Genomic DNA, 19,076 nt, shown 5'->3' with positions numbered 1-19,076 from the left:
CCAAGACTCCACTGTAGGACCACCGGTTCTGAGTGTCCCACGCCCAGGTCACTGGTTCTGACCCAGAGAAAGTGCATTTATGTGGCCCTTACCAAGGAAGAGAGACTGGAGCCAGCCTCGCCAGACCCCTCAGTGGGAGGCAGCCTTTAATTGAATGCTGTTGCTGTCTTGTGTCTCATTTAGCAATCAAACCCTAACTACCACCATTAGAGCACACTTAACATGCCCCCAATCTAACGTATTCCGTGTTCCTCCAAAGCATGGCCTACTTTCTCTTGACACTGACAAAAACATGTCCCGTGGGTTCACACAAGGTTGTGGGGATCCTTTCTCCTTCAACATCCTTATTAACTGAACTGCTGAGTCCTGTTGTTTCCTCCTTTTTCTAATCTTTCTCTGATTTACTGCTTACCACCCGTTTCCACAGATAACACCAAGACAAGTCCCAAGTCATTTACCAAGCAGTAGCCTCCAAGCTGGTCCCTGAATCCAGTATCTGCCCATCATGCCTACACACACACACACACACACACACACACACACACACACACACGCACTCTCACCCACCAAGTCTGTCTTTCAAAAACAGTCTATCTATCATGCCCCTTAGATGCTCAGAATCAAAGGAAACCAGATTTCAACACTGGTTGCACACTGACTTTGCCTGGGAGCCTTTTAAAAATTACCAAGCTTGAGACGATCAGATAGCAGGTATTCAATAAACAGTACCTAATTTTTGGATTATTGTATTAATACATACTTGCTTACATATTTTCTTGTAATTGCTGCAAAATGGCTTGAGTATTGCATCTGATTGCCCTAAGAATGCAAGCATGTTGTAGGAAAAACATTGATTTTATCTTCTATAATGATGTCACATTGCAGAAATTTTTCCTCTGCCCTTCACGTCCTGACCCCTTGTTCTCTCCTGAACCTCTCTGAAGATGGGTCTCTGATATAATCATTAGAACAAATTTACAAACAGCTTCTAAACTTACAAAGGCTCATATAGGTTTTTAATTTTCTTAAGTTTTTATCTAAGAAATCAATGAACATCGTTTCAAAATTCGAAGCGGATTAAAAGGCACTTGATGAAAAGTAGCAGTTGTACAAACAGGTTTTCTACTAGGACGGCATGGAGTTGCCAAGCCGTAACACTGGAACCTTCCACTATCCAGCAGACATCACTAAGTTCTGAAAGTTAGTTCAAGGGAAGAATAGTGTGCATGTCCAGACATCTGTAAATAAATGTTACCTTTTCTTTTTTTTTTGGTGAGGAAGATTGGCCCTGAGCAAACATTGTTGCCAATCTTTTTGCTTAAGGAAGATTTGCAGTGAGCTAACATCTGTGCCAATCTTCCTCTCCTTTAAGTAGGACACTGCCACAGCATGGCTTCATGAGCAGTGCTAGGTCCATGCCCAGGATCTGAACCTGCAAACCCCCAGCCGCTGAAGCACAGGGCATGAACTTAACCACTATGCCAGTGGGCTGGCCCCAATAAATGTCACTTTAGTTTTGCTTGGTACTTCTCAAACTTGAGTGTGCATGAGATACTCTATAGTACATATGTATAAAAATCAACTATTTTTCACTCTATGGGCAGCTTGATGTATTTGAAAGAAAAATTTTACCTAGAGCTGATTTCTGGATTTCTCACTGTGCATGCTGATTCAGAAATGTACGCTCTCTCTTCCTCCAACATGAAAGTCAAGCAATTTTTTTTCTAAAGATTGGCACCTGAGCTAACAACTGTTGCCAATCTTTTTTTTTTTTTCCTGCTTTATCTCCCCAACCCCGCCTCCCCCGTTCATAGTTGTACACCTTAGTTGTGGGTCCTTCTAGTTGTGGGACGTGGGACGCCGCCTCAACGTGACCTGACAAGCAGTGCCATGTCCGCACCCAGGACCCGAACCCTGGGCCGCCGCAGCGGAGTGCACGATCTTAACCACTCGGCCACGGGGCCAGCCCCACAATTTTTGTTAAATGAATGTCAAGTCTATTATATTTAAGCCACATGGTATTTTAGCTGAGGAAATTAATTAACACAGTGAAATTTGCTAGGAGAAGGGAACTCTGCTTCCTATTTCCTATATTAGGAACTTTCATTTATTTGAACTCTATTGCCCAAGGGAAATTTAAGCATGTCGAAGATAGTTCATTTAATTTCTCTCTGCAGTGGAGGGGCACTATAGAAGGGTATACAAGAGGCAAAATGGACTACGGTTTAAAGACCAGATCTGCACTCATTTGCCATATTACTTTGGGCAAAGTGTCTGACTTATTTTGCCACCTTATCAGTCTGAACTGAAACAACATCTTGACAACGTAATTTGATTCTGAAAAACATCATCTAAGAATTCCAGGTTAAGAACCCAGAACTTAGGGGCCGGCCTGGTGGCATAGTGGTTAACTTCGTGAACCCTGCTTTGGTGACCCAGGGGTGCGCAGGTTCAGATCCCCGTGAGGACCTACGCACTGCTCATCAAGCCACGCTGTGGTGGCATCCCACAAACAAAAGAGAGGAAGATTGGTACAGATGTTAGCTCAGCGACTGTCTTCCTCAAGCAAAAAGAAAATTGGCAACAGATGTTAGCTCAGGGCCAGTCTTCCTCACACACAAAAAAGAAAACTCATGACTTAGGAGGCCTCCTTCTAGAGACCCATGATTCTGGACCATGTCTGTACACTCCCAATATGCACTCATGACCTAACTGCTGGATTGGCATTTCCCATGGTTCAGCAACAAAGCTCGCTTTAAAACAAAAGGGGAAGGGATCGTGGAAAAGGAGGAAAATTGCCATGGATACCAGATTTTGAATCATTCATGAGCATCAAATTGCAACAAAAATGTTCACAACAGCAGAACCCCCAATACATTTTGCTTATTCGACTCAAAATCGTCATACCTCCAAACAACAAACATTTATTGAGGGCGAAGCGCGTGACACCTCTGTAGATGCTTATAACATATCAGAGAACAAAAAAGGATGATAATCCCTACCCTCAGGAGGCTTTATTCTAAAGGCAGGAGATGGTCCATAACCATGACAAATAACTAAGTTATGCGGCAAGTTGGCAGCTGGAAGTGCTTTGAGATGGGAAACACAGTAGAGCAGGTTAAGAAGGATCAGAAAGCAGTGGGGGAGGAGGTTGGGGACAGGCAACAGGCTAAAAGAGTGGTTAGTGTAGGTCTCCTGGAGAAGCTGAACTGTAATAGCCACTTCCTAAGGGAAGCACATTCCAGCAGACGGAGCCGCCTGAGCAAAGACCCTGAGACACAAGTGTGCCGGCTGCTCTTGCCGAAGTTAGCTCCTCCTCCTTTCCAAATCCTGAAGTTTTTCAAGACTCAGCTCAATGTGTGTTTTGTCCAAGAGGCCCTCTGGAAAGCAACAGGTCCGCTATCTCTCTTTCCTCAGAATTCTTAGGCACTCCTTTGCTGTTAGGAAAGCAGAGTGCTACGGAAAAAAAGAAGATGGGCCTGGAGTCCGACCAGATCTGTTTTCAAATCTCAGCTTCGCTTAGAAGCCACACATGGGTTTCTCGACCTTTCCAAACTTGGTGACCTCATATTCGTAAAATGAGGTCATGGCAGACGGTGTTAGGATTAACTCACTGAGTTAATATACACAAAGTACTTGCACAGAGTGGACGCTCAATAAATTTCAGTTTTGTTTCTCCCCATTCAACTGGGCGTTAGTTATAGTCTGCCTTCTGTCGATAACTAGATTCATGTGAATGACCTCTTACCTGGATAGAAGTTCTTGGAGACAAAAGACCACATCTACTATTTCATTTACATTACTGAAAAAAAATGGCATTCCAAAAAATGATTCTTGAATGACTAAAAAATAGATGATGATGCTTTTGCACACAGAGTATTTTTTTCTTCAGACAGCAGCAGAGTGGTAAAACACTAGAAGATTATTAGTTCTGCTAGTGGTTGAAAATCTCTCAGCCTAACTATTAAATACACTTCCCAAATCACTTCGTTTTTGTTTTCTTTCTTGAATTTTCTAACATTAAAAGCTAGGCATTTATGGAAGAACATGAGCCGTGTAATCAAGAATGCAGTACCAAGTTAATTGGTTTCTGCCAACACACCCTCTACTTTGCAGAGTTACTGATGAGGAAACACGAAATAAACCACAAATCACTCAATAACTGGAAGGTACAAGGAACTATATACTTGGGATATGCTTGGTCAGAAAAAAAAAGGGGGGGAAAGGATATATATATTCACAAGCTGTCATAAAACAGGAAAAGCTATTATTTTTTCCCTGAAAGATTACATTGATTTTTCAGTTACTTGTAGAATGACATTTTCTAGCACATACTACTTATAGTCTATTCCTCTGGACTTAATTCTATACGAACAGAATGAGACCATTTCTAGTGAGAGCCCATCAAGCTTTCCGGTTCTATAAATGAAAAATGATGGCTTAAAAAGGCATAGTGTGAATTGCAGGTGTTCATCGATACATATAAAATGTAATAATTTACAAAATCTCTTCCTTATATTTTATTTTGCAGACACAAGAATTATGAACATGTATAATAGGTAAGTACTGTATAATAAGATGATTTAGTTTCTCTCTTGGAGTTAACAGAAAATAGCACATTTCAGGGACTTTCACTTATCAAGGCCGTAGAAGGAAAGTTCAAGAAAGGTATCATAATACAATCACTTAATACGTTTTTCTTCTTTTCCATATGTTAAATTATTGAACTTAGTAACCTTTACATGACCTAGAATTGTGTTGACTCTGTGAGTGTAATCTCTGTATGTCCTAATCATTTTCTGGATTGGCATCGTGCTCAGGAGCAAATGTAACTAACTTCAAAGTTCCCCTTCAGAAACCTGAGCAACATCTATCCTAGTTAGGCTAATACAAGGAATTATTTTCTTGAGTTGATATTGATTTCTCAGTTGATACTAGACAAGCTGTTGAAATACATAAACAATTCTATCCTTCCAACAGAAGAAACTGAACTAATTAAATGTAAACTGTCAACATTTGAGGAAGTAGTCACCGTCTGAACAGGGGAAATTACATATTCAACAGTCTTCCAAAATTCATAGTTTCAAGTGATATTCAGAAACAGCTGAGAAATTTTAGAATTTATTATGAATAAAAAATTACTGAGCCTTCCTAGAACTCTTAAAACGTTTTGTGCCTTTAAAAAAATATCTTTAAGGGGCCTGCCTGGTGGCGCAGTGGTGAAGTTCACACGTTCTGCTTTGGTGGCCCAGGGTTCACCAGTTCAAATCCTAGGTGCGTACCGATGCACTGCTTATCAAGCCATGCTGTGGCAGGCGTCTCACATAGAAAGTAGAGGAAGATGGGCATGGGTGTTAGCTCAGGGCCAGTCTTCCTCAGGAAAAAAAGGAGGACTGGCGGCAGATGTTAGCTCAAGGCTAATCTTCCTCACACGCAAAAAATACATATACATCTGTTTAGTATTTTTTATTTTCACTCCAACATTTAGGATGTGGGGAAAGGAGAATTCCAAAGCTTTCCTATCCTATTGATAAAACTGATAAACAGAGAAGGGCATCAAAGTCAATATGGTCTGGGAGTTTTCTGAGGATGCAAAAAAAAAATCCAGAATGTATTGTTCACCTCCAGATTCCCAAGATTCTCTGAAGCACACAACGTTCCTTGAAATTTGGCTATCAGAGACCCTAACTCAAAACTGAAAATAGTAGATGATCTTGGCACCAAACAGATGATAAACACTAAGAACTCAGAAAAAAGGTTTAAGTTTCACTGCCTCAATCGTATCATTTTGAATCACAGTCACAGTATTAATAATAAATGAGTTGGAAAATGTATTGCACAAGTTTCTGGTTGTCTGCAAATCTTTCACTTCACTTTTGAAAATGTGTTTTTCTTCCTGTTGTGTCTGATAGAACCTAATTACTACTAACTTAATTTGTACGTCTTTGAACTTCTGCTCCAAAACTGCTCAAAGGAGAAATTAAAGGCTTTATTATTTTTCTATGAAGTTGCTTCATGTTCCCTCCACCGATTCTGCAGCATGTCAAGTGTGGTAGATAGAGGACATTTAGACTACTGGCTCTCTAGTTAGTTTCTGTGTACGCTGAAAACAATGAGACTTCTAAAGAGCTGACTTTATTTAAAAAAAAAAAAATCCTTAACATATGCAGGAAGGTGAAGATTGTGAGTGGTTCTCTTTCTGCTCCAGACCAGCTGACAGACCAACAAAGGAAAAAAGCCTCAGGAACACAGTCTGCTCAGGCCAACGGGAGCAAGGGGGTCTTAGCAGGGGAGGGCACAGTTGACCACAGGGGAGTGAGGACGGCCCTGCGTGAAGTATTCTTAGGTCAGAGAATTACTTATTATCTCAGAATATGTACATTTTTATTGAACATATTGAACATTTCTATTTATTATGGGTACCACCCAAAGGAATAAAACAAAGAAACCCAGAGGATGGGTGTTAAAAAGCCAAAGGCTGTTCACCATCAATACCATGATGTTTGCTAATTTTCCCTACGTGCCCAACTGTAGGATGAAGAAAGGAGGGTTAGGAAGAAGCTGGGGAAGATGGGAACTCTTACACAGTCACTTTGGAAAATAGTTTGGCACCTTCAGAAATCCTTGTCCTAGGTATTTATCTACAAATAAGTATGCAAAATATCAAGCATCCAAAAGAGACCAAATTCATGCCAAGAAAGTAAATTTTAAAGTAGAAGTAACTGAGACCCTTAATTGCTAAGATTCTATATCTTCTTCTCTCAATACGAAATGCAATCCATGAGCAGGATGAGCTCAGATAAAGAAGATAAAATTACATGTTCTTTTGCACATCCAAGTCCATCTTGCTGGTGCACTTTCACAAAAAAAGGCTAAAATATTGTCACGAAATTCATTATTCTTTCGTATCCATTAGTTATAATCAATTATAAAAGTGAATTAAACACCTATTTGCAAAAGACTGCTGAATTCAAAAACATTGTGTCTGTGGTTCTCTGGAAATTGATAAAACAACTGATAGCAGAATAATTCCAGAATCCTACCAAGTAGAGATTGGTAGAATGTGTATAGCCCAAGGAGAAACAATTTTTTGGAATATTATTTTGAAAAATTTCGGAAGATAACCACTAAACAGAGACAAGAGGTCATATCCTTAAACTAAAATGCCGTATAGATGAACAGTATCATGTCTTTCTACTAACACTATAAAAAATTAACCAAACATAGCTATAGTATTAAATATCTAGGATTTAAAAATATACTACAGCATTATATACCTGAGATAAATGATGGAATATTCTTCATCTCTACTAAGATCCTGGGCCAATAAACTTGAGGTCTCTAAACAAATTGGCTATGGTTCCGGAGCAAGGATGGAGCCCCGACAACAGGCTTTTGGGTTTCAAATCAACCTGCTTATAGACAGGCAGACCCATTCACTTGTTATCAGAAGATCTACACTTTCGGATACTGAATATCGAGAGCTACATTTTGGAGTTTCATCAGTACTTTGCAAACTTTTTCCAACTGGGCAAGTTTTTAAATTTCCAAATAAAATCTTATACAGAATAACCCAACAGATTAAATACATTAAGAAAAATCTAACCAGAGACATAGTAATTCCTTCAATATCATTTGCAACCTCCTTTGAGACCTCCTTCTGGTTCTGCACCAGCTGGAAGCTAAAAACTACATTGTCAGATTTCCTTGCACTGAATCAGACATACTACAATGTGAGCTTGAGTTCAGAACTGAGTTAAGTGGGAGGAAAGGTAGGGTGTGAGGTTCCTTTTTCTGGGGAGCATCAAAGCAGAGATAGAACGGATCTACAGCCTCCAGATTCCTGCCTCCCTGGGCATCCTGGAGCCAAGGGAGCAGCTTTACCGGTCCCAGCCGTGAAAGGGAAATTCTGCAGCCTGAAAGTTTTTTTGGTCATTCCACCTGGAGTTGACTGCTCTAGCCCTTCCAATGATTTGTAAGTCACCCAATACATTTCTTTATGTTTAAACTAGCTTAGATTGGTTTCTATTATTTATAACCAAACCCTAACTGATATGTGTTTTATTAGCAAAAATTTGCTATCAAATTTAAAAATTATTACAAAACTAATTATATAAAGGCAATAAAGAGAATGAAGAAGCTGTTTGAATAACACAAAATTTTGAAACAGATGTTATGGAGAACATGTGTAGTCTTACATCAATCTCAGAATCAGATTTATTTCTGGAAATTTTGGGGGGAACCCATAATGGTTCACGTAGATAACAAGATACAAAAGATAAAATACTGCTCTGGGAGGTTTGTCGTTCTTTTGTTTGTTTTATGTACTGCCTTACAAATTCAAAAGACTCTTGATTAAAATGACTCAGAAGCTTAAAAGAGATAATATTTACAAATTTTCTTTCAAAGTTGAATCACTAAACACATGACAAATATAAATACAAATTCCTACAATAAGAAGCATCCAGATAAACAGTAAGCCAACTCTTGCATATGTTCTTGTGATTAAATATGCACGGAACTAACTTTCTTCAAAAAGACGAGAGCAGAGCCAAAACTTTACTAATCTGACACATTTATAAGAAGTTCCGACAAATATACAGATGGGTCACTACAAGTTTTATCCGAGTCCTGCATAAAAATGAGTTGAACCAGCAGCACAAAGTTAATCTCTTGGTGGTCTCCAGCAGATTAAAATTTGGAAGATTTAAGTATTCCTGTTATTTTACTATAGATTTAAATTGTTAAAAAACATGTAATTCAAATATTTCTGGAAGGCAGTACAAAAACCACTGTCGATGTGATTCTATCTCCTGTTACTTTCCTTTTCATTTTATGCCACGATTAAAAAGAAAAAAGAAGATTCCCAATCATAGTTCTGAGAACAATCTTCAAGATGAAATATATGCAAATAAAGTAAGTACACGTGACTTCAGGTATGAGGCACCTGGCCTAGATAACCAGGTTTTAAATCCTCAGGCTGGATTTACAACACGATTTCCATAAATTCTGGGTGCACAAGTTTCAACTCCCCAAATGTTTCCCTTGGGTTAAAATTTTAGCATTTTCCCTTTTTCATTTCTTATCGCACATACTTAAATGTGTTTCTATTTTAGTTCTAAAATAATCTTCACTGGGATTTCCTATATACAAAAGTGTCATCTGCCTAAGTAGTTCCATCTTAGTCTATGTGAGCTCTATGCCTGTGAATGCCCGTCAAAAATCACAGCATCCTCTCCCTACTTCTCATGTGTCCTTTACGCTGGCTTTTGTTTCTTCCATGCTACTTATGACCTCAAACATGATATATAATGTGCTAATTTATTACGTTTTTGTCTGTCTTCCCTCTACCTACACTACTGTGAAAGTTCAAGGAGGGTGAAAATTTCCCTTGTAGAATTCTCTATCTTGAGTGTCTAGAACTGTTTCTGATGCAAAGTAGACAGTTCAGTAAATATCTGTTAAATGAATGATTGGCTATATAATAACTACTTGATCATATCTATCTATGGGTATAAATAGGGTAAATAAATTTGCTGCTGATAATTATGAAAATTTATTCAATATTTATTCACTATTTCTTTTGAATCTTCCAGCGATCTTCAACCGTTAAATCCTTAGGCAAATAGGAGAAATTAAATATAGATCAGTGGACTAAACTATGCTTTTAACAAAAGGAAAATATCTCATATATCTCAATTTACTTGAAATGGCAATTTAGACAGTTTCTGTCTATCTTATGTTACTCTAGAGTGACCTATAGCATCCAAGGCTTCTTAAAAGATACGGTGGCACATGAGCATCCCTGGGGCATCATCCCATCTCCCAGGTGACAGCAGATGCTTGAAAATGACTACTGAATGAATGCACGAAGAGAACTCTATGGCCCACAGTGGTTTGCAGGACAAAAGGACAATGGAGAAATACCTGGTTACTAGACCGTGGAAGCACAAAGTCTTCCGAACACAGACCATCATCATAACGGCAATGGCAGTGGAAAATCCATGAGCAATTGTTAGCAAGGTCAAGATGCACCCTTCAAACACATTTAAGGCAAGAAACCAGGAACTCTCCCAATCCAACTGTTTCTGCTCGTACATGGCCCAGTTGTCTCAGGTGCTCTCCAGAGTGACAAATGTTCTCCTTCCCCAGACATAGCCTTTCTTTGATCATTTCTGCCTCGTCAACCCAATATGTGTGGGGTAAGAAGTTTCAAAAGTTGTTTAAACTATGTTTACTTTTATAATCCTTGTAAAAATAAATTCTATTTCCTTATAGATCTGTCATAATAATGCTAAGAGATTCAGTGACTTGAACGTTCATAGCAAAAAGGTCCACGCACATAAATTATTTCTGAAAATAAGAAATACAACAAAAGAAAACATAACATAAATTAAAGTAAAAGAAAAAGTTAACGAGGAAAATTATGTTTCTATAGTCCAATAAGTTCAACATCTATTTGAAATGGTTCAAACAACCTTTTCTGGGCAAATAGACGATTTTTCTATCTATAAAATTGTGAAGAATACATTGCAAATATCTGAAGAAATCAAGCCATAATATTCTAAATGCTTTCAGTCATGTTCATAAATGTGAACTTTTATTATTTTGTTTTTATTATATAAACATGTAAAGGGTAGAAAAACTAGAAAACATAAATAAATGCAAACAACTTTAAATCATTCAATACCACACAAAAATCAGTGTTAAACATCCTTGAAATTTTAGGTGTCTCTCTCCTTCTATATTTTTTTCTAAGACTAAATATGTATGTAAACATAATTCTCATTTCATAAAAGAGTGTCATTATATACAAACTATAATCAAGTTGTTCCTTATAAACTAAACATTTATTAACATCTTTATATATGAGTAAATACAGGTGTAACATAACTGTTCTATGATTATCCGACATAGCCACATTACATAAATTATGCTACGTTGTATGTATACTATGTAATATTCCATTGCCCAAATTATATTATTTGATTTATCACACACACACACATACACACTCAGAAAGGTTCCAGTATCACACACGATGCCAAAAGAAACAATCTTGCATGCGCGCCTATGTATATCTGTGTATGTCACTCATGGTAATAAATTTAAGTCCTAGACCACTGGTTTCAATTGACATCACTGTTGCTTTTTTAAATGTTTTAAAGGCACAGCCTTTTCTTATCAGGACGTCTGGTTTAAATTAATAATATCTTATATACAGGTGGAAATTTTCCATTTAAAAATTTTAATCCACAAAATGTAAAATTTCAGGGCTAAAGGATACCTCAGAGAACATGTCATCCAATCTCATGAAACCAAAACCTGACAACCCACTGAAAAACCAGCCTGAGCCCAGTGCCCACCCAGATTTCCACATGATGCCCCTCCTTGCTCCCCATTGCTCCATCTGTCTACATGTTAAAGAATCTCTTTCTCGGCTAAAATAAATTAAGCTCTGCAAGACAAATGGCTGCATCTATTGTTCAGTGCTCCACCTCCCGTGTCTGGCTTCCTGCTTAGACATGGGCTAGTTGCTCCTCACTTATTTGTTGAATAAAATTAATCTATCAATACTAGAGTCTCTCCTATTACTGCTGGTCCAGACTGTCACCTGGGTCACCATACTCCTTGGCTATGTGTTCGCACTGCCACATAAGCCTTGCTCCTGGCAAGTGACTAGGACATTCCCGACACCTGCACTTACCCCCTGGTGTGTGGGAACCCCGTGCAGAGGGGTGGCAAAAAGCAACTTCCTTGGGCTACGGAGAAACCTGGGCAGGAGTGCAGTTGCCCTTCCCAAACCCAGTCTGACCATAAAAACGGGAGATGTAGTCCAGTTTACAGACAGTATTCAGGGACCAAAAGAGGTCACATCCAAGGAGATACTGGAGCGAGCGCAAGTGTTAAAAGGGTAAGGATGGTGGGAGCTCCAGATAAAAGGCAATGTCATTTCAGGGATTTGAAGAAGCGAAGGGACAGGGTTCCAGCAGGGCTGCAGTCACAGATGGTTCAGTTTTGAAGTACAAGACTGGAGACCCAAGGATCTAACGTCTGCAAAGAAATCAAAGAAGCCAGCTGTTCAAGGACAGGATAAAACCTCCCTGTGCAAGAACACAGTCCCCTGATCTGCAGCCATCAGAGAGAGCCTCTGAAGGGATCAAAACCTCTGCTCTCCCCACAGGACAAGCACAGGTGTTTTCCCCACAGTGAATCTACTCATATGGACTGGGGACAGGTACAGACACACTGAGAGAACTAGGTGGGTCCCCTGGAAAACCAAGGACGGAGCTGGATGGGAGCCAGGCTGTGAACACCTGGAGGGACTCTGACCCAGGCTGGGCACAGCCAACCTCACCTCTCCTCCCCATCACACCTACAGTGTCATGCTCTAAACCCAAGTCTTACAACGTAGGTTCGCGAAAGGATTCAGCTCACATCTTCTCTAAGAAATATTTATAACTATCTGGGAGGCCTAAAGTCCTTTAAGGAAAAGCAGGGACCTTCTCTGAGGAAAATGATGGTACGTTCGCAAATTCTGCGTATGATTTCAGAGGAGTTACATGAACTCCAGCTTGATTTTCTAATTGGTTCCATTCAAAAGATGGCTGGTATAAAAACCATTTTAAATTCTGAACTCTAAAAAAAATCTTTTATAAAGTTCGTCTTCAAATATTCTAAAAGTAACAAGCATTACAGCCAATAAAACAAATACCAAAATATATGGTGAGAACAGGATTAATCTTACTGCTCCCACTTCCCAACCTCCCTCATGGTAGCCAACGCTAACGCTCCGGGAAGCATCCTCTTCTAGCTTTTTTTTCATTTTCATGCAAACATAATCATACCATATAAGTATGCTTGTTTTTTCCCGCTAAAATGGCATTCAGCTATACACACTACACTACAGCTTACATTTGCCACTTAGAATGTCCTGGATTCCCTCCAGACAAGAGACCGAACTCCATCTTTCCAATACATGCACAACATTCCATAAATAACTGGACCACAGTTTACTCAATATTCCCTATTGATGGACACAGGTTGATTTCAGTCTTTTCTCTCTACAAGTGATGCCGTGACAAATAGTCTGGTATGAATGACTTCAATGTTTTCCCTACCTTACAAATACTGAATGTTCCCTCAAAGGAAAAAGTTACAGCACTGTCTGGTGCCTTAGTCCCGGAAGCTGAGCCTCTATTCTGATTTTTTCTAACCAGTGATCATCAGTTCAGGGGCTACCAGCAGCCTTCGCTCCTTTGGGAGCAGAGGTCAAGAATCTATGCTGCTGCTGATCACCCTTTGGTGCTCCTGAGATGAGTCTGGTTGGCTGAAACCATCTGCTACCCCTACTGCCTTACAACTTTCTCTCCGTTTCCCTAGCTAGCATTTCCGTCTCATGCTAGGGTTGAAATTTTGTCCCACATCTCCAAGTGCTTGGCTAGAGCCCAGGCAGGCAGAGGAGGAACTCTCACAAGCTCCCAGTCTGGGCTGGAGGTTTGCAGAGAGACTGGATCCTGCTCATGTGGTTCCTGCAGCCGAGGCAAGCTGCTCTGCTTGGATAGACGAGTTCCCCTGGAAGCCAATGCCTCTGCTTCCTTCACTGAGAAGGCACAGTGGTACAGTGGGTAGAGGAAGGATGTTGGAAACCGATAGCCAAAGCTTCCTGACTTCTGATCCCTTACGAATGTGCTGAGGATTAAAACTGACTTGACACAGAATTTGTAAATTAATGTCCACTTCCCCCTTATACGCATGAGTCGTTAGATTCCTACTATTACGATCCACTGGAAGACAGACACTACAGGCATCAGTGTCCCCCTATACCGAGCCCAGGTTCAACATGTCTATTCAGGACATTCTGCATTTAGTAGGGTTCCATCCATCTCCTGCCAGATCTGCCCTGATCCCTGTCACTGACTGGACTGCTGAGGCCCCAGCACGTGTCTTTTCAACCCAACCAGTGTGGAGGAGGAATGCTCCCAATCTATTCCCTGTGTGGGGTCACCTCACTGCTTAAGTGGGTTTCTGACCATTAGGCTTCCAATCCTATAGTGAAAGCAACATACAAAAACAGCCAATACTGTTCATGGAACAAAATTTCTGTAGGAAACGGTTAACCTCGAGGACATTTTGGATTGAGATGTAATACCATGAAAAAGAAAATAATGACGCTCAAGAAGTATATAATCACAGTTGAATGATTTTCAGTTGCTTTTTTCTTTTTCCTTCCTACTTCTCTTTTCAGTTAAACATTTAATTACATATTTCTAGGGAACTAGCAAGTTCTACTAATAGGTCCTATTATTTTAGGGTCTTCTAGGGTACTACAAGTATTTTAAATTCTTTTGGTCCCTTAAAAAAAATGCTTTGAAAATCTTACACAAATTTGAGAATTATCTCATCAACAAATTCTGGGCTATGCGCAAAATGTCATCTAAGATGAAACAATGTTTCCTTTAGTGCAAATAAACCACCTCAAAAAAGAAGATATATATTAAAACCAACCACTGGAATAATTATTTCAAAGACTACATCTATATAAAGCCTCGAAGTAAGGAAGAGATCTTTCTCAAATTAGAAAGTAGTATTTAAAAAGGCCATTACTTATATTTTTTTAAACAATTTTTTTTTTTAAAGATTTTATTTTTTCCTTTTTCTCCCCAAAGCCCCCCAGTACATAGTTGTATATTCTTCGTTGTGGGTCCTTCTAGTTGTAGCATGTGGGACGCTGCCTCAGCGTGGTTTGATGAGCAGTGCCATGTCCGCGCCCAGGATTCAAACCAACGAAACACTGGGCCGCCTGCAGCGGAGCGCACAGACTTAACCACTCGGCCACGGGGCCAGTCCCAAAAAGGCCATTAATTATATTTTTTAAAAGTTTTATTAACATATAATTGACACACACTAAGCTGCACTTATTTACAATGAACAAATAGATAAGTTTGGACATATGCACAAACACATGAAGCTAACACCACAATTAAATAATGAAGACATAAATCACCCCAAAGGTTTCCACGGACCCTTTGTAATCCTTCCCAAACCCCATCTCCAAGTAGCCACTGATTTGCTGTTGTCACTGTGGATAACTGCATTTTGTAGAGTTTTATATAAATAGAACAGTATCGTGTACAGCCCTGTTTTTTTATCTAGCCTCTTTGACTCAGCATAATCATTTTGAGATTTTTCCACAACGTTACCTGTGTCAATAACTTATTCTTTTTATTGCAGGAAAATTATTACCACCGTTTGCTTATCCACTCACTTCTTGATGGTCATGAGTTGTTTCCAGTTTAGGGCTATTATAAACAAGGATAGAATGACCATCCACGTACGAGGTTTTGCCCAGATAGAGACTTTCCTTTGTCTTCAGTAAATACCTAGGAGGAGAATGGCTGGGTCATATGACCGAAGTATGTTTAACTTTCAGGAAACTGCCAAGCTGTTCTCCAAAGTGGTTATACCGTTCTACGTTCCCTCAGGGCCTGTGGGAGAGTCCAGTTCCTCCACATCCTCTGCAACACTTGGTATGGCCAGTGTGTCTAATTTTAGCCACTCTAAGAGATGTGCTGCAATATTTTTTTCACTAACAGCTTTACTGAAGTCTAATTTATATACCATAAAATTCACCCATGGTAAGTACACAATTCAATGATTTCAGTAAATTTACAGAGGTGTGAAACCATCACAACTATCCAGTTTAGAACGCTCCCATCACCCCAGAAAGCTGCCTTATGCCCATTTACATTTAATCCCTGCTCCCACCCATACCCCAACCACCTCAGTGATGTGCTTTCCGTCTTCACAGATTTGCCTCTCTGGACATTGCATATAAATGGAATCATACAATATGCAATTGACTGCATCTGGCTTCTTTCACTTAGCGAAATGTTACTGAGGTTCATCCATGTTGGAACATATATCAGCACACCATTTCTTTTTATTGTCAAATTTATTTGTTGCATTATGTGGATACACGACTTTTTTTTTTTATCCATTTACCAGCTCATGGACATTTTAATTGTTTCCAGTTCGGTGCTATTCTGAGTAATGCTCCTGTGAACACTTGTATGCACGTCTTTGGTGTGGCCATGTTTTCCTTTCTCTCAGATAGATTCTTAGGAGTAAGTCTGATGAGTAAGATGGTGAGTTTAACCTTTTAAGAAATTAACAAATTGTTTTTCAAAGTACTTATGCCAGTTTATTTTCCCAAAAGCAAATCATAAAGGTTTCAGTTTATCCACATCCTCACCAATACTTGATATTGTCTATCTGCTTTATTATACTTGTTTCAGTGACTGCAGAATAGTATTTTATTGCATTTCCCTACTAACTAATGATGCTGAGCAGTCTTTATTAGTCATTTGTATATCTTCTTTGGAATAATGAAGATTAAAATCTGTTGCCTGTTTCTAATGTAGGTTGTTTATTTTCTTATTGAATTTAAGAATTCTTTATATATACTGGATAGAAGTCTTTAATAAAGTTCAATTTACTAATTTTTAAAAATTTTATGGATCACGCTTTAGGTATTATACGAAGTAACTCTTGCCCCACCCAAAATCATGAATTTTTTTTTGTATCTTTTACTAGAAATTTCAGAATTTTAGCTCTTACAGTTAGGTATATGACCCATATTAAATTAATCCTAGTTTATGATGTAAGGAAAGGGTATATAGTCACTTTTTTTTGCACATGGATATCCAATTGTTTATAACAACTATCCTTTCTCCCAATGAGTTGTTTTACCACCTTTGTTGAAAATCAATTGATCGCGAAGAGATCTGTTTCTGGATTCTGAATTCTGTTGCCTTGATCTACATGCCTATCTTTGCGGCAGGAATACAAAGGGTCTGAAATATTGTGTTTGTATAGAAAGTTTGAAATCAAGCAATGCAAGTCCTCAATATTGAACTTCGTTTTCAAAATTATGGTTCTTCTCGGTCCTTTGCATTTTACAATCAGCTTCTCCAGTCTCCACCACACGTGTGCATGTCCTCAGCCAGGAACAGGTTTGCTTCAGTCTTGACTGAAATCCCAAGCTGGTACAGCCGGGCTACTGGCCAACACTCCCCTACTCAGTGGCCCCCAAAATGCCATTGGATGGAGAGAAAGAGGGTTGCCCACCACTCCAAGTTGAGTGAGCTCGTTCAACTGCAGCAGAGAAGTTGTCAGAACCTCCGCACCAACCATCTAGGGGACAGGGGCTAATGGAAGCAGCTGCAGGCCATAACACCACAAATGCCCACAGTTCTTACCTGAAGCTCACAGCTTCTGGATCATAAATGCCTCTCGGATTGTTGTGTGCCTTTGATTGATATTCAGACACTAAAATGGCTGCTTTTGTCCATTATTCTCCACTTTATAATTGCTTTTTGGGCAGAGGATATGCTACTTTACTTTCTTCATTCAGCCATAGCTGGAAGTCCAACTTTGCATTCAAACTCATCATTTTTACTCTGCAGCAGCAATTGTCAACATGGGGTTCCGAGACCTCTGGGCTCCCAGAGACCAATTTAGGGGGATTACAGGTAAAAACTATTTCCATAATAATACTAAGATGTGATTTGCCTATTTCTCATTTTCTCACAAGTTTGCAGTGGATGTTTCACAAGCTACGAGGTTCTCATAATTCATAGAATGCATCCTTTGTATTCTAATATTTTCTAAGACCTTTTAAGGTCGTAGGTTTAGGTTACAAATACGTGAGTTTTCAGGGGTGAACTCAAGTTCTCAATACTTCCATAGTGCTCTCTTAAAGAGCTGCTCTCTTTAGTTACATCTGTTAAAGTATCTGCAACTTCATTAACATCCAACAAATATTTTGAAACCCCAAGACTTCTTTGTGCCTACGTAAGAAATATAAAAAGTACACTTTATTTAAAACTATTATTATCTAAAAGTTAATATTTTATCTATTTTTCCTAAAACAAAATTTATTTATAGTATATTTTCTTATTTTTAAGGATTGATCATTGTCCTTAAAAGGGGAAGCTTAATAAACTCCTTCTCTCAACCTAGAGCTGCACTGTTTATGTCGGAAGAAACTGAAAAAGTTGAAACTGACCTATCAGAAGATTGTCTGACTCATGGAAGGGAGGAATCTCCTCCAAAGAAACTGGGTGAAACTGTAAATAAGAAACAAAAATATGATAAAATGTCACTCTCTTGGCTTTCGTAATTCACTTCATCCTGTCTTACGCAACAGAACATTTTCAGAGAGTATTGTCGTACCAGTTAAGCTGCAAGATTATTTTGAGACCAATCATTCAGTGTATAAAGAAAAAGGACCTGAATATTTTAAATTATAAACATGGCGCACTTTTTAAAAGCCCCAAACTGTTTGTGACAGCTTTTCAAACTAGAAATCTATTTGTATACCACGTTCACAGTAACCTTACTCTAACAATCCAAGTGTTCATCAAGGGACGAATGGATAAGCAAAATGTGATGTGGTCAATGCATACAGGGAATACTATTCAGCCTTAAAAAGGAAGGCAGTTCTGACGTGTTACAACATGAATGAACCCTTGAGGACACTGTGCTAAGCTAAACAAGCCAGGCACAAAAGGACAAATACAGCATGATTCTACTTATATGAGGTACTTAGAGTAGCCAAAATGACAGAGATAGAAAGTAGAATGGTGGTTTCTTAGAGGCCGGCCCCGTGGCCGAGTGGTTAAATTCGTGCGCTCTGTTTCGGTGACCCAGTGTTTCGCTGGTTCGGATCCTGGGTGCAGACTCGGCACCGCTCATCAGGCCATGCCGGGGCGGTGTCCCACATAGCACAACCAAAAGGACCTACAACTAGAATATACAACTATGTACTGGGAGGCTTTGGAGAGAAGAAGAAGGCAAAAAAAAGACTGGCAACAAATGTTAGCTCAGGTGCCAATATTTAAAAAAAAAAATCACTAAGATGGTTAATTTCATATCAAATGTATTTCACCGCTATTTAAAAAATTGAAAAAAAAACCCCACAATTTCATGAGAGGCAGGTCATTTATAGGAGTAAGTCTTGTAAGAAGCATATTAACTACTTTATAGGCCAGTATATTTTCACAAAAAGGCAG

The 19,076-nt window shown here is 39.1% G+C and overlaps 1 protein-coding gene across 7 annotated transcripts in view; it reads right to left on the bottom strand.

Annotated features, from left to right (window-relative positions):
* PDE10A (phosphodiesterase 10A) overlaps positions 1 to 19,076 on the bottom strand; it is a 540,491-nt gene that overhangs the window by 92,249 nt on the left and 429,166 nt on the right. The window lies entirely within an intron of this gene.

The sequence above is a fragment of the Equus caballus genome, chromosome 31, assembly GCF_041296265.1.
Source record: "Equus caballus isolate H_3958 breed thoroughbred chromosome 31, TB-T2T, whole genome shotgun sequence".
In the NCBI taxonomy this organism is placed as follows: domain Eukaryota; kingdom Metazoa; phylum Chordata; class Mammalia; order Perissodactyla; family Equidae; genus Equus; species Equus caballus.
The sequence above is the reverse complement of the archived record's forward strand: the minus strand, read 5'-3'. Positions and strand labels throughout refer to the sequence as shown.